At 28.6% G+C, this 17,095-nt stretch overlaps 1 long non-coding RNA gene, 1 other non-coding gene and 1 pseudogene across 2 annotated transcripts; 2 read left to right on the top strand and 1 right to left on the bottom strand.

Moving 5' to 3' along the window:
* Positions 1-14,459: 14,459 nt before the first annotated feature.
* On the bottom strand, positions 14,460-15,005 carry LOC100792791 (abscisic acid receptor PYL4-like; annotated as a pseudogene).
* Positions 15,006-15,720: 715 nt separating this feature from the next.
* On the top strand, positions 15,721-16,883 carry LOC121173790 (uncharacterized). The gene is made up of 3 exons (XR_005889171.1): positions 15,721-16,190; positions 16,482-16,585; positions 16,673-16,883. It is a non-coding gene; the product is annotated as an uncharacterized lncRNA (long non-coding RNA).
* MIR396E (microRNA MIR396e) lies at positions 16,028-16,141 on the top strand. Its single transcript, NR_048765.1, has one exon. It is a non-coding gene; the product is annotated as a microRNA MIR396e (primary transcript).
* Positions 16,884-17,095: the final 212 nt, after the last annotated feature.

Below are 17,095 nucleotides of genomic sequence, written 5' to 3'. Positions count from 1 at the left end.
ATTTAGTAGCCTCTCCAACTTATCACCAATTGCTACAAATCCATCCTAGCAAGTGAAAAAAAAACATAACAATTGTTAGTAATAAAATACTAAAGAAAGCAACAAACACAAATACAAAAAAAAAATATTATCACTGCATGTCGAACATGATGCACATCAACGTCTTCCTTATTAGGTGTTGCTGCCACCATAGGTTGTTGATACATATCTGGTTCAACAAATTCCTCATATTGTTAAACTAGCGGAACTCTAGAGGATCCCCTGGCTGTGCCAAACTCATGAATGGGTGCGAGATCATGTAAAACCAATCTATGTAATCTGGCGAATAGTGGCTAGGCACGACACATAATTGCCTTATAGGTGCAATGTACTCACCAAACTACATCCATTTATCATCAATTTCTTCAACAGAGAGCGAAGACGTTGCAGGATGTGGCGGAATAGTCCAGATGTAGTCGAACTATCGTACAACCCTCTCCGGTCGGTGAATGATTGTCAAAGGGCCCCATCTGAAATGATCGGAAAATAATGAGATGACCTCAAATTCTCTAAATGAACAATGGTCACCGTACGAAATCCAGAACACCACGTCAGGGGTCAGTCTATCCAGACGCCTGCGATACGTGGAAATGGGCAGTGCCTTGCTAGAAGTCCATCGACATGCACGCGGTCTCCTCTCATCATAATCCTCAACAGGAACAGCGGAACCAACAGACGAAAAATGCTCGTAGATCCAACACTAAATATATTTTGCAAGCATATTCATTAAAATACACGACAACATATAATATTCAACTTCAATAAAAAAAAAATTCGTAACATCTTAACTAACCTGTAATAGAGTGCTGCAAGTTGCCTCGCTGTGCTCTTGGATGCATCATTTAAATTATCATACATGTGCACAAGTGCAGCAGCACCCCAAGCATAACCCCCACTCTGCGTCAAGTCACATGGTGCATCCAAGAATACCACGTGCACGTGTGTGGCACTCTTGTTAACAAAGAGTGTGCATCCAAGCAGATGCAACAAATAGGCTCGCGCTACTATGATTCAATGACAAGCCTCGATCTTCATCTCATACAAGTCGTGCAGCCACGATAGTCGAACATAAGAGCCATGACACTAAATCGTCTTAGCTCTTGCCTCTACAGCGGTGACCTCGAGTAATTCCACCAAAAAATTGCAACAAAAAAATTTAAACATAATTATTTTTAATTTAAAAAAAAAATAAAAATACCATGGATCCATATGGTGTATGGCAATAACGCTAATTAGCTAATTAAATTTTAATAAATAACAAATAATTTTTTTACCATACATAACTACTATTAAAAAAATTTATAAATAACTCACAATAATTTCTTAAAAAATTGCAACAAAAAAAATTTAAACATAATCATTTCTAATTTTAAAAAAATTAAAAAAAATACCATAAAGATCAGTCGATATGAACCATATGGATCACATATGGCAATAACGCTAATTAAATTTTAATAAATATAAATAAAATAATTTTTTTACCATACATAACAACTATTAAAAAAATTGAAAAATAACTCACAAGAATTTGTTAAAAAGTTTCAACAAAAAAAATTAAACATATTTTTTTTTAATTTGAAAAAAAAAATGCCATACAAATCCTGGATCTGTATGGTTCATATGGATTGATGATCCGTATGACAATAATGCTTATTAAATTTTAATAAATAACTAAAATAATTTTTTTACCATACATAACAGCTATTAAAAAAATTTAAAAATAACTGACACTCACAAGGATTTTTTAACAAATTGCAACAAAAAATTTCAGTTTTTTTTAATTAATAAAAAAATACCATGCAAATCAATGGCCACAGCAGAGTGTGAAATTTTTTTAATAATAACTTAAATAAATTTTACCAAAAATAAAAGGAAAAAAATTCAAATAAGTTTAAAAAGTAAAAAAAAAAAAAAAAAAAACCTTACAAATTAGTAATCCGTATGACCCATACGGTCCGTATGGGTTTTTGTCAGAAACAAGCCATTTTTTCTGGCAAAGCTTAAAAAAAAAACCAATACCAACAGCAACAAACACCAAAAACCAATTACATAAAACAATACAATCATGCAACAACATCATAATAGCAAGAAATCATTGAACACTTCAACAAAAACAACTTGAAAGTGGGAAGAGGAACAAGAAGAAGAACTGAAGAATTGAACAAGAAGAACACCACTTACCTCAAAGAAGATTACCCAACAAACGAGAAGAAGAATTGAAGAACTGAAGAAGACTAAGGACCAACAACCACCAACAACAACAACCACTAGCACAGAGGAAGATGAAGGATGAACGGAAGAGGAACAAGCACCAACACCAACGGTGACAGGAAGAGGAAGAAGTAAATGGTGAGAGGAAGAGGAAGAAGCGGCCATAAGAAGAGGAGACGATGGATTCGCGTTGTACAGACGAAAATGTAGGAGTATTTATATTATTAGGGTGAAGGGCATTTTTGCCATTTCACCACAGGTGTTGGGTGCCCCCAGCAAAAATGTTGAGTGCACCAAGTAACACCTATATGCAAAGTCGGTTAATCTGGGCCTCATTGAATTAAAAAGAGACAATTACTCAACACACCTCTTTTTTGTTTTGTGCGCCTTCAATTTTCCTTTTTTTACACAAACCTTCAAGTTTCCTAATATCCCCCTTTTACTTTTATTCTCCAAACAAAACCCTAATCGCCTCTCTCCCAAACCTCCATGACCACCACACTCTGCCTCCACCCAAACACCACCAATGCCACACCCAAACACCACCACCTGCATCACTGTGAGCCACAAACCTTAATGTCACTCGAAACACATCATCATGCAATACCAACATAATATAGTTATGCTTGAGTAATCCATAATACAAATGTATTATAGATTACTCAATCCATAATACATTTATTCATGAGTTATAAATATGATTATGTTCGATAAAATTAGCTGAAAAGTTAGTTGAAACTTGAAAGTTAGTAGCTGAAAGTGTTTAAGCTAATATATTAAATAACAAGTATTTGGTAAAACTATTTATTGAAGTAGATGAAAAATATAAAATGACATAAATGAACATATTTATATGATACCTATATAAATTTCAATTTTATTTTATTGATAAGAATATCTTTTGAGGTGTTATAATTTTAGGTTTTTTTAATTAATCTTACAATTTTCATTTATTGATAAATTATTTTTAGTACATTTTAATTCAAATTATTACATTTTTTCATGTTAAGTATCTTATTATCAATCTTATTCTATATCTTAAAATATTTTTAATCAATTTTAAAGTAAAGTTTAAAAAATATACTTTAGATATTATACTTTATTATGTTAATTAGCATAATAGTTAAAATAAATTTTCTAATATAAAATTATTTAAAAAAGCAAAGTAATAATAAAATAATATTTTATTTAAAAAAGATAATAAGAAAATATAGTAAATATTTTAAGAATAAAAAAGAGTAAAATATAAAAAAATAAGTTAAAAATTAATATTTTTTTAAAAAATTACTTAAAGTAATATTTCCAAAAACACTAAAAATTATCAATCAAAACAGTACAAAAAAATTTCGACCTATAAGAAAAATTAAAAACTAACCCAACATAGCCTTAGACTAAATATGATGTTGTCTATTCTGCTAAGAGTATCCTTAACTGCATCTAGTACCTTTGATCTGACTTCCTCTGCCTAAATGAGCCCCAAAATGATGCCGTTTGGAACTGTATGGCTTTGATCTCATGCAAAAATTGGTCCTGAGGTCCAAGATACATACGACTGAAGGAGTGACTGTTACACAATCCAAGCACTAAGTCCCATGGAAGGTATTTTTCTTGAGAGATACAACATAATTTTTTTTTTGTAAAACTTTTTTACAGAGTAATTTGACATCTTAATTCGTAGATGGACCAATATTCCATTAAAATGTCAATCTAAAATTTAGGCGGATTTTATCAAAATTTTAACCAAAGTTTCTGGCTGTGTAGAATTCTTCATTTTTATTCTAGTGAAAAACTGATAATATACATAATCCGACCCTTTAAGAATTTTTTATTTTTATTGACTTCAACCCTTTAAGTTAATTACTTGCTTTTAATACATTATAGTGGGATTAGTTAATTTATTTGTTTCCCAAAGGTTGGAATTTTGATATTTTGTTTAAATAACAAATATATAAATTATTTTTGTGCTGCCTAAGCTATCTGTTTCCATACAAATAAATTTGGACCCTATACACTCCTATCATGTTCATAAAGGAAATTATAAACGGAGAAGTGAAAAGCGATGAATAGAGAGATTCAAGAGCCAAATAGGAAATGACTCAGATAGAGAGATTGAGATACCTAATAAGAACGGAATGACTCACGAGAATTAAAGTGAAAAGACACCAAAGTTCGCAAGAATTGAACAGAGAATGTAGTTATTGTTATGGCAAAGGAATGTACACCCGAAGAAAGAGAAACTCTCTAATGCAAATTTTTTTAACATGGGCTATCAAGCTTAGCAAAGAAAATATATCAAATCAAAAGCATATTATCTTATACATATTTTTATAATATTTTAGTGATTTATAATTACAATAAAATATTAATAAAAGTAATTGTCAATTAAAATAATATATTAATAAAAATAATGATAAATGCAACAAAAATATGTTGTCCTCAAGATTATTACCAGTGCAACAGTAACACAAAATAAGGATGAAGTTAAAGAATTTATTTCATTTAGTGATACTCCTATCATGATGTAACTATAGCATGCGTGTCACTATATGACATTTTTTGGCAGTGTATACACTCCTATCATGTTCATAAAAGGAAATTAAATACCCTTTCTTTCCTGTAAACATTAAATTGAAGCATTCTATATTGCTAAAATCTTCTAAAAAATAAATACTATATTGCTAAAATAAAATTGTACTGTTGGGATTGCGTATCCGGAGTTAAGTTACACTAGATATGCAGGGTATCACAAGTCTCACAACTAGGGTTAGACCCACCATGTTGCTTTGCTTCTTTGATGTAACTTGTTATGCCAAACAGCTTGTATTTTTCTAACTAGTCCCAGAAAAACAGAAAAAGAGAGACACGCCTTATCCGGCACGTGGATTAATAATTTCAAACTTGAATATGTTTTTATTCCAGAAAAATTGTTGGATTTTTTTATTTGATTTCTATTTTTTTTTTCGTTTGATCTCTGAATTTTTTTTAGTTTGCATTGGTCTCTATCATTTTATTGGCTCTATTAACTTAACACATCACCATATGATGAAAAACATGATTTTATAAAAAAATTTCAGGATCAAAAGAAAAATTCAAAAATATTTTAGGGACCACTTTAACATAATCAACTTAAAATATCTCTATTTGGAGGTGAGAGGAAGAGAATTTAGATCATTTTAATTGAAATGACTAAAAATCTCTACTTGTATTTTGAAAATTAAAATTATAAGAATACAAAAGTTATTTTGAAACCCTTCTCCTTTCCTTGTGAACCAAACAAAAAAACGGTCACCTCCCTTCCCCTCCATTCAAATTCTAATCAAAATCCTTTCTCTTCCATTCCTTTCTCTCCCCACCTTTGAACCAAATAGTTGGTTAAGATTTCCATGTAGAAATCAAGAAAAATAATAAATTTTGTTGATTCAAATAAAATACTTGTGGACTTTTTATTATATATTTCTTTATTTTTATTCCACAATAAATGCATAAGTGTAAATTGATTAAAGATCAAGCTAACAAAAAATATTCTAAAAAATTAATTGTTAACACCCAAATTTTGCTGTAAATTAAATTCAGCTGTTAAGGATTCAACAGAATGACCGTCAACTAAGTTGAATTTCAACTAACGTATATGTTAACTGAATGAGTTGAAAGCTAATTTGGTTGAATACGAAATTGATGACTTATCAATATTAGTCAAACAAAATGGTTGACAGAACATAGACAAAGTCAATACGACTACCTACAATATTAGTCAAATTGACAAAATTCGGATAATTTTAAGGTTAGCTAAATGAGCAAAAGAACAATTCAACTATGTTCAATATTAGTTGAGTGTGAGATTCAACTAACTTTAGTGTTAGTTGAAGGTAGATGATGTCAATTCAGCTACTAACAATGTTAGTCGAAATGTTAGCCGAAATGACAAAATTTGGCTAGTTTTAAGGTTAGTAGAATAAATAGAAGATCAATTTGGGTACATTCGATATTAGTTGAGTGGGAGATTCAGTTAACTTTAGTGTTAGTTGAGGGTGGATGAGGTTAATTTGGCTACTTAGAATGTAGCCAAATTGCGTATTTCAGCTAACTTTAAGCATTTGAAAATTAACCGAATTAAGTAAGATTTGATTTAATAAAGATAAGATGATATCTTTCATGATTTTCTGATATTCAAATGGCTTGTAGCGGGTTAAAACTAATCAATGATAATGCTTCCTAAAAAATAAGAAGTGGTTATCATCTTCTTCAACGTTTGAACTAAGTAATCAGTTGGCTTGTGGAGAAGGCAGGACATGTCTAGATTTTAGGAACAATTACCAAAAGATACCCATTTTCCTCATAATTAGTTAATAGAAAACAACTGTTGCTTGGCCGAATTCAAATGCCAAAATTAGCCGAATCAATGTAAAACTAGCCAAATTAATGACCCCAAACGTACTTGTATGACTCCCAAACCACATTCTAGAGAGTTATCATGTAGAAAAATGTGGTCCAATAGGAGATTTTTGTTTGTAGTCTATAAATATGTTTTGTACTTCAAATTTTAAGACAATCAATTCAACACTAGCTTATTTTACTCAATATTTTATCTTTCTATCTTTTATCTCTTTACATTTTAATTTTGTTTCATTGCTTCCATTTGTCGTCTTTCATTTATAACTTTTCACCTTTATTTTCATGCAAATCTTCTCCTTCTTCATCTTATTCCTTCTTCTTTGTTTACATACAATAAGCACTCTTTGGAGAAGTTTAGGAACTCAACCAGGGAACAAATTCTCTTCCTTAGCATAAATTGTTTGATCATTATTTGACATGGTGTAAAAACATAATTAGTCGAAACATATTACGACTAACTTTACATTTTTACACAACAACACTAACGACTAACTTTACATTTTTACACAACAACACTAACGTTTGCCAATTAAAATGAAGAAGAAAAAACACTAACCAACTTATGAGTAACTAGCGTAGCATTGCATCAGAATATTTGTGTGGGGGTAGTGAGTTCTTACACACATGGTGTACATCAACATGATCCCTTGGAGAATTTTGTGTCCTAACGCCTTCTTTGTCCTCTACTCATTTGTACTCGTATTCTAAGGAATGTAACTCTCATCCAACCACTTAACATATATAATGCATATGTACGTACATTATCTTTGTACAATTATATTCGTATATCTTAAACCTCCTTTTAAGTGTAGACAAATTCAACAACATTGCGCTTGAGCCTCACAACAACCACTACCGGTCATGCATACATGACACTCCACAAGGCATTAAAACTTTTAATCCACTTAATAAGCTTTTGAACAATATTGATTCATGAGTTTCAAAGATTTCTCATAAGTTTTATACATTGCCCAATTAAATTATCATTTATTAGTATTAATAAGTTTTATTATAAAAATTCCTCTTAATTTTTTTATTATAAAATTACTTAAGGTTTCACTTGAAGCTTTTAATTGAATATTAATCATTTAACGAATATTTAAATCTTTATTTATCTTAAATTTTCCATGATATATTTATTTTACATTTTTTGTATTTATTTATAAATTACAAAATTTTCTAATATTATTTCATTAACTTCAAAAATTAATTCCAAGAGATTGTTAATGTACTTTAACATAGAGTTTTTTTTTTACTAAAATTATAAAATATTATTAAATTCTAGAACATATGTTTCTCTAATTTTTCTAAAGTCTTAAAATGTGAAAATACCATTTTCCCCTAAGTTTAATTAATTGGACTATAATGCTTGTAATTAACTTTTTTTAATTCAATAATTCTTTTCTCTTCAAATTTGACTTAATTAAATTTATTATGATTGAAAATAATTATTTTAATTATTATATTGATTTAATCATGGAAATTTATCATTTACCTCTAGTTAATCTAATTTTCAAATTACGCGTCAAAACTACTAAACTAGTCTAGATTAGGTTCTCTTTAACTTGATCTTTTTCTAAGTGCGCTTATTAACATTTTATTATTCAGTTTTAAATATTTAAAATTAATTTGATCTTTTTATTTTTATTCTATAAAATTCATGAATGCTACCGCCTTAGTCAAAATTCATATTTTTCTTAGGTTTTCTTAATCAAACTATATATTAATCACATTAGATGTTGTATTGGGATTTTATGTCCAAGTTGAGCACTTGATTCTAGTGGCTCTCGAAGTCTAATTCTTTCCTACTTTCCAATAGCTCGAAAATTAGGAACCGTGTCCAAGGTTTCATTTTTTTACTTATAAGGCTATTTAGCTTATGCAAATGTTAAAGATTAAAAGCTTTATAGATACAAATCACCAATATATAACATAACAACATAACATATACATCAAATAGCATCATTTAAATATGACACAAATAGCAAAATCAAATGTTTTAATTTCAAGGAGAACATATGCATCAAAAACATTTTTAAGCATGAAATATTTCAAGAAGAGATTTTTAGCTAGCAAAGAGGTCAGTCAACCATAATAAACAAAGACACAATATTTCTCAAAAGGAATAATTTCCCTGTCCCAAAGAAGAGCTTTTGGTTTCTTGATAACTTCCTTTAAGATTAGTGCTTTCCAGCTCCAACTAGCACTAAAGCAACTTCTTTGAAACCATGAACAAGAGAGAAGAAGTTGAAAAAGAGATGCAGGAGACAAAGAGACAGTTTTTGGCAGCCCGAAATCGCAAAGAAAACGGGAGGAATTAGTTTACACCATGGTTGGAGAAGGTAAAAGAGAGTGGAGAGACTTGAACCAAAGTGATGCGGTTTGAATTTGTGGCTAATGCATTTCAGACATAAGAGAGAAAAGAGGGAAAGAAAGTATATATATGACAGAGAGGATTAAGTGGGAAACAAAGGAGAAAATTGGTGTTCTTAGGTTTTAAACCTTGACGTAACTGTCAATAAAAGTTGATCTACTTGGTAAGAAATTAACTTATTTTAAAAAAATATAAATTTGATTCTCATTGTTGTAGTGAAAAATTTATTGATAAATGATTTATGAGTATTTCTATAAGTCCTCTTTGAGTTTTGAAGCATGTTTTGTCCTGAAGAATACTTAAAACTTAATTCATCTAGACTTTTGATGATAAAAAAAAAAAACCTCGATGGAACTCAACCAATTAATCAAGCCTTTGAAACGGATTGAAGTCCTCTCCCAGTTTCCCTCCTTCGATCATGTAGATTTCGGCCAGACCTATTGGTCCAATGGGAGATCACAATTCAAATTTTGCATAAATTAGCGCAAACAGTGTAGTTAGCCAAAAAAAATTCTCACTCAACCATTTCAAACTACCATCTATTTATTCTTATTCGTATATTTGATTTTCTTAATTATCTATTTGTTTCAATTTATCCTCTTTTTATACTTATTACTAATCTAATTTCAATAGTTTTTTTTTAAATTATCAATATTTAAAAATAAATTTATATCACAATTTAAATTATGTATTATCAATATCAAATATAATTTATATATTTTAACATATTCATTTATTATAAGTTTTAATTATAATATAATCTATATACTATTTTATTATAAGTTTTTAACTATATAAAAATAAATATCATCCTACACCATATATATAATTAGGGGTGGATATACGAATCAGTCTAATTCTATTAAGGCTAGCTTGATCTGCAAAGTCCGTATTTTAGATGAGTCTGATAAGTTTAGTTTGCTAAAATACATGCTCTTTTTTTCAAAATCTGTATCTAGTTAACAAATTAAACCTGTGGGTAAACGGATCAGTCCGCGAGTCTAAATAGTAATTTGAATATATAATTATGGTAGGAAAAAATTTTAAAAAGTGAAAAATGTATAAAATTAGAAGAAAAAAATTGGACTTAGGTGAGTTACATGGATAATTCGAGAGTTCTCAGATAAAGCTAGTTAAGCCCGCAAGCTTAACAAGTTGGACTTAGAAACTCGATATAGCTATGCCTGATATCCGCAAAGGTCCGCAGACTTAACGGATTTCGGGATCTGAGTCTATATATATATCCCTAGATATTATAAAATACTAGTATATATATAAGGTTTAAATATATTTTTAATTCTTGCAAAATGGATTTTGATTTGATCCTTGTAAAAAAATTCTTTGATTTTCATCCTTAAGAAAATCTAAATTCATTATTTTTTGTTCCTACTCTTATGTGATACTTGTTAGCTAATTATATGTTTAACGAAAGGAAAGGTCAACTGACTATAGCAAGTGACACTCATTAGTGTTTTGTGGTACTATATGTCAGTGGGTAACGGTGGTAGATTCATACATTTTACTTAGTGAGAAGAAGAAAATAGTCTATAATAAAATGGTTTAATTTTTTTTCTTTTAACTTATTTTGTTAGTTCAATTCACTACTCTTATTATTTACATGTTCAATTAGGTCATGTGTTTTTTTTTTAAAAAATAATTCAATTAGACATTTTACTTTAAAAATATTCGATTAGTTACTTTATTTTTTAAAATGAGTTTAATTTGTTCTTATTTAAAACCAATTTAGGTTTTGCTTATTAAAACTTTTGAAGCAAATGAAAGAATAATGAGACTAAAAATTGAATTCATTTAATAAAATAAAAGATGTAACTGAACCTTTTTAAAGTAAAGGACCATATTGAAGCATTTTTAAAAAATTACAAGATCTAATTGATCTAAAGAATAACAAGTAGTGACAATTTTTTCTTTTCTTTATCTGTTTGGAATTGTGTCAAGGTATGTTTTTGTGTCATGAACTTATTACGTATTTAATATTAGAGATGTGAGAATAATAAAAATTAAAATAATAAAGTGGTAAAATTAATATCAACATATTCTCTTTTTTATCTTATAATTTTTTTTATTCATTATATATATGGGGAAAGACTTTTTATGGGGGGGGGGGGGAATTCTTAAATATATTTAAAAAAAGAAAAATAAAAATCTTGAGGTTGCCCCCACATCTGCTGAGGTGCATCCAATTTTTGGTCTATATTGATGGACATAAATTAAAACAGAACTTTTGTGTGTTCGTATTTTTATTTCGCTATTTTGTTTTTTTATATTAAGATTTATTTCTTTTATTTCTTTTTCTTGGAATATGTGAATTTTTAAAATCACAATTTTTAATTTTAAAAAATAAATAATTTTAAAATTACTTTTTTACTGTTGATTTTAAAATTATAAAAAGCCATTTTTAAAAATAGGTTTATAATGTGGCATTTTCAGAGGGTTTTTTTTTTCTGTTTTTAGTTTTCTAAAATTTATTAATTTTTATAAAACAAATAAAAATTTTAAAAAAGGAATTCTGCTTTTATTTTTCTAAATTTACTCTAAAATTTATCATAATTTTAAAAAGAATTCAATGCTTTAAATTTACTTTTTCTTTTAAAAATATTTTTTATTTAACCAAAATAGTGGATTACTCACTTCCACAATTAATGGTATGCAATTTTAAATTTTATTTAATTTTAAAAAATAAAAGAAATTTTAAAACCTGAAAATTGGATGAGATGAACAGGTAGTTTTTTTATCCTGATTTAGTTTTAAAATTAAAATCATAATTTATACTTTTTAAATACAAATTTTAAAAAACCATTCTTAAAAGTTGAAGTAGCTACCATGCTTAATCCAACCATAATAAAACCAAATAAAAATGCTTCAAAAAATCATGTACTCACATCACATTGGACTAAAAATAAACAAATTTTAAAAATACTTTAAAAATAAATAACAAAAAATAAAAACAAAAGGCTCCTAAAAACATATCTACATTGAAAAACCAATCCCTTGCGTTAAACGTGTATCAGCACAATAAAGTAACATTAGAAACCACCAAATTTATTGGATAAAAATTGAAATGGATGAAAAAAAATAACAAATATAACAATACTATGTTTTGCAATTCCAGTTTTATGAGAGGGAATATGGATAAAAAATAGGAGTTGTGGGAGATAAAGTGTGATACTGATGAAAAATTATATATAATTTTTTTATAAAAGAAAAAGAAAACAATTAAATTAGAAGTAAGAGAAAATTAAAAAAGGAACCGTCATGATTAATCTGTAAGGTGATATGCGGTTATGTGGGAGGAAAGATAGTATGCGATCATTTTGGAAGGAACGGTGATAAGCAATTATATATGTTGGAGGAAAGATAGGGTGCGATTCTTTATCTATTGTTGGGATAATGGTAACTAGTTTTGTTTTTTGTTTTGGTTAATATATAACCAAGTGCTTGGACGGAAATCTGGAGAAGATTAAAAAAATATTAAAAAATAATATACAAATTAATAATAGTAATAAGAAGAAAGAATATTTAAACTCATGCACTCAATGCGTAATGGGTGTTAGAACCTATAAAAAGAGTGATAAAAACAACAAAGATGAGAAAAAAAACAAAAATAATATACAAATTAATAATAGTAACAGGAAGAGAGAATATTTAGTTGTATATTTTGTAACAAAAAATGCTTATTAGCAGGGACGATCTAAAAATTGATCAAAGCGGAGCTGAGTTTTTTTTATTTTTTTATAATTATTTATCAGAAATATTTAATATCAAATTCTTATAATCAATTCGAATTTCAGAACACATTTGATTTTAAAATTCTGAAATAATTGCAATTATTGTTTTAATTAAAAAAATTAAAATATTTAAATTGAAAATAATTATAACAGTAATTAGAGTTAGAATTAATTCTTTTAAAAGATAAAATTCATAATTAAGTAACACAATTTTGAATTTGAAATACACTAATTATTTATAATCACCACTTCATTATATATTAACCAAAGCAAAACTAATTACCCATTATCCCACCCCTTGCACTAACTTCATATTTTTCGTAAAATAATAATAATTACACAGGCGATAACCGATTTCTCATTGGAGGTTGGTTAAATAAAGAGGTTAACAATGAGAAGGTACACGCACAAATTAGAATAAGTGGGTTATTCTTGAAGTTGAGTTGATCAGTTACTTATTGCATTAAATTCACTTTTACTTTATATTTTTTTTCTTTTTATCCTTAACTAAAAACATAAATTTATCTATGAAAATAAGTATACATGGACATAAATGTCTTGTAAAAAGAGAAAAAAAATTAAATAGTAATGGTATCCCCTTTATCTAATATCTATATTGATGGAGATAAAATAAAACGGGACCTTTAATTTCAAACAGTAACTAATCTGGAGGTACATGAGCTAAGAAATTAATTATGATAATGTGAGAGCATTCGAAAAGGATAATTTATTTTTACTGTTTACAAAGAATAAATTCGAAAACTAATTTTTATGGCTCTTAATCATGTTATGTTAATTTGAAAAGGATAAATTCATCTATTGAATTTTTTTATGCACATGAAATTATGATCCTTTTTCTCTGTTAACTGCCGCACTGTGTGTATACATTTTTATTATATTATATTATATATAAATTTAAAAAAAGAAATCATAGGCATCATCGTATATTTATTTTATTGTTGGAAAAATAATTCTTATCTTTTTTTTTAAAATAATAAATTTCAAGTTTTTTAGATTAAAAATAGAATTAAAGGAAATAGTGAGATAGTTTGGGATTTTTTTTATAAAAAAAATGACAACATTTAAGTAATACTTAAGTAATACTGAATTATTTAAGAAAAATAAAAGAAAATAATAGGATATTATTAAATCTTAAATTTAAGAAGATATTGTTTTGTCTAAACAGCAATAGTTAATTTATGATGTTGATGCTTAAAGTTAAAAGAGTTAAAAAAAATCTATTTTATCTAATACAGTCATTACAAAATATGAATATCATAATTGTTGTTTTAAAATTTTGGTTTATAGTTAATTATTAGTTTTTTAAAATTAAAATTAAAAATTGGACATGATATAAAAAAACCAATAGAAAATTGGAGTAGTTTGAATTTTAAAATTAAAAAATTGACTGTTTTAAAAAAAGTAGGGATTTCTTTAAAAAGCTAAGATGAGAATAGTGGGATAGTTTGAAATTTTAAATTAAAAACATATTTTTTTAAATAACAATAGTTTAGTTTACGTTGGTTTAATTAACAAATTGGTAGGATTTTACAATTTAAAAAATAAGCAGTAATAAATTGGTATTTTTTTTTTATCAATTTACAAATTGGTAGGCTGCCAAAGTTAAAAAAATAGTTAACAAGTTCATAGTTTTCTTAAAATTAAAAAAAAAAAAACTGTACAGTTTTAGTTGACAATTTTGGTAAATTCTTAAAATTTAAATTAATGGACAATTTTAATTAAGACTTTCGTTAATTAATTTAAAATTCAAAAGAGCATTTGAAAAGGATAATCCGGAGGTTGCAGCGGAGGATGGTGTCGATGAAGACGTGCATGTCCTCGGTGGTGTTGCCGGCGGGGACGTCGACGATGACGGTGCCAGCGGCGGAGCAGGGGTGGAGGGTGGTGACGAAGCGGTAGTTGGAGAGGGGTGGTCGCCGCCAATCATGCTTAAACCGATGATGTGGCACTCGTCGTCAAGGCACTCGGTGCTGATGGCGGCGAGGAGGCCGGAGAACACGTGGATCTCGTGGAAGGGCCTGACATCGCTGTTGCCGAGGATGACGTGGCAACTCTTGATGACGAAGTATTTGTAATATCGCGGGTTGTCAAAGCGCCGCACGATGTATAGTGTAGACCGGGGCGTCGATCTCCTACACCACGGCGGGGTACCACTGGTGCGGGGACACGACGTGGGTGTGGTGGTGAGCCACCGCATCGGGAACAACCGTGGAAGGTAACATTTCTTTGTTTCATAATGAAACTATGAATTTGTTGAATGAAACTATGAATGAATGGTTTGGTGTGTTTTAAGAGAAAGAGAAAGAGAGAAAAGTTAAGTGAAGTTGGAGGGACCAGAGCAAATAGGTTTCATTTACTTTTGCCGTTATTAAATTAGATTATTATTATTTAAAATTAAGTTTTTAAATTTATTTTTTAGGATAAAATGATCTATTAAGAGTGGAGATCAAAAAATAGTTATTCAATTGGGTATCCTTTATCTATCGTATAGATGATATATAATGGATATGAAATATGCTTTACGTAAATGTTCCCTTTATTTCTTGTTTTAATTATTTTGACAGTGAATGCTTAAAAAGTCTAAAGGAATACGTCACATAATTAAGACAGTTACTTTTTTTAAATCGATTCACCACACATGGCGGTTAGTTCAGTCTAGAAATTAATGAAATTATTTATAATGAACTTATAAGTTTATTTCTTCTTATAAAATCATTTATGACTTTTTTGTGGATTTTTTTTATCTTTTCTAGTAACTTATGAACAAAGTCTTCTTTAACAATAAGTTATGTATCTAAACCCCTTTAATCTATTTTAAGAAAAATATATTCACATAAACTTATTTACTTCATATATAATTTATGAAGTAACTTTAACAATGCCTTTTATTTCAAGATTTTCTTTTTTTTTTTTTTGCAAAATTTGGTTGTCTATCGATATCCCTTTAATAACTCTAAAGATTTTCTAGTGGCAAGAAGACATGCATTTTAATTTACTCTAGATCTAGAAGCATGCCAAAGAATCTACCCTAAGAAACCCTCCATATATTTGTCATTTAATCACCATAATGAAATCTCTCTCACCTTACACATATATAATATTCAAATCAAGACTCAAGCAATGTACTACTTATACCTATTTTCATTACTCATATCCTCCACCCCTTATTCTTCTCTCCCCGGTTGGTTGGTATTCTTAGAAAACTATTCCGTGGAAGGGTGTTGCTTTGGGAATGGTCTTTTTCGTGATCTTCCACAGCTTTCTTGAACTGTGTTGTGAGGCTTCTCTCCAATGAAGGTTTATACCCTATGCAAAAGAAATTCTATGAGCACAATTCAAGATAGCTGTGGAAAATCACTGAGATGATCTGGTTCATCAATTCCTCTTTGAATTAAATTGTTCTCTATGTATGTCATCTTTCTCTTTCTGCACAATCTATACACACACATATCCAGATTCACTTTTTTATCCTTCAGTTTTTGGTGACTTGTTCTTCGTATACACACACAATCTACTTCAATTTTGCTTTATTAAAATTAAATTTCCATTTTTTGTCATGTAGTAATCCATGAAACCGATCTTCACTGGTAGGATAAAATTATCAACATCTTTGTTGTTGTAAAAAGTTGAATATTTTGTTTTATTGATTCATAATAATTTTATGTGACTATAACATTATTATGTTGTTTTATGTAAAGGATACTTGTGATGTCAAAGTATCATGCATAGGCAAAAAAGTTGTTGAGGGATCGATGAAGGTGGAAGTGCGAGACTTTGTCTTCAAGTGAAGAAAAGAAAAATTGTATGTTTTACTTGCATGTTTTTAAATTACATTATGGGTTACATTTTCAATTTAAATAATAAGAAAAAATAGTGAACAATAATGCAGGTGACGTACGTAGCTGCAATTGTGACACTGCCACAGATTCTGAACACATGCAATCAAGTTTGGAGTCACTTCTTTCTACCTAGTTTTTTCTACTTCTTTTAAGTAAAATGACATGCAGCTAAATTATTTGGAACATATATAATTTACCCTTAATATTTCTTTTTCATGTTTACATATAATGACTAGATATAATTACTATTAGAGCGTGTTTAGATCTACCTTGTATTTAAAAATTGTGCCATTTCCACATTAATTAACATAGAACTTTCTATGGTTATTAACTTTTGATTTTCACATTCTATATATATACACTTTCTAAGCTGATGGACTTAGAACCAAACACGTACTTAACTGGCAAGCACTGTTGCGTTAGGTACTTTGGCCCAATTACATCAGACATGTCACTATGACTCTGTTGTTAAG

The sequence above is a fragment of the Glycine max genome, chromosome 17 (genome assembly GCF_000004515.6).
Source record: "Glycine max cultivar Williams 82 chromosome 17, Glycine_max_v4.0, whole genome shotgun sequence".
Classification (NCBI taxonomy): Eukaryota; Viridiplantae; Streptophyta; class Magnoliopsida; order Fabales; family Fabaceae; genus Glycine; species Glycine max.
This window is presented reverse-complemented; position numbering and strand designations above follow the sequence as displayed.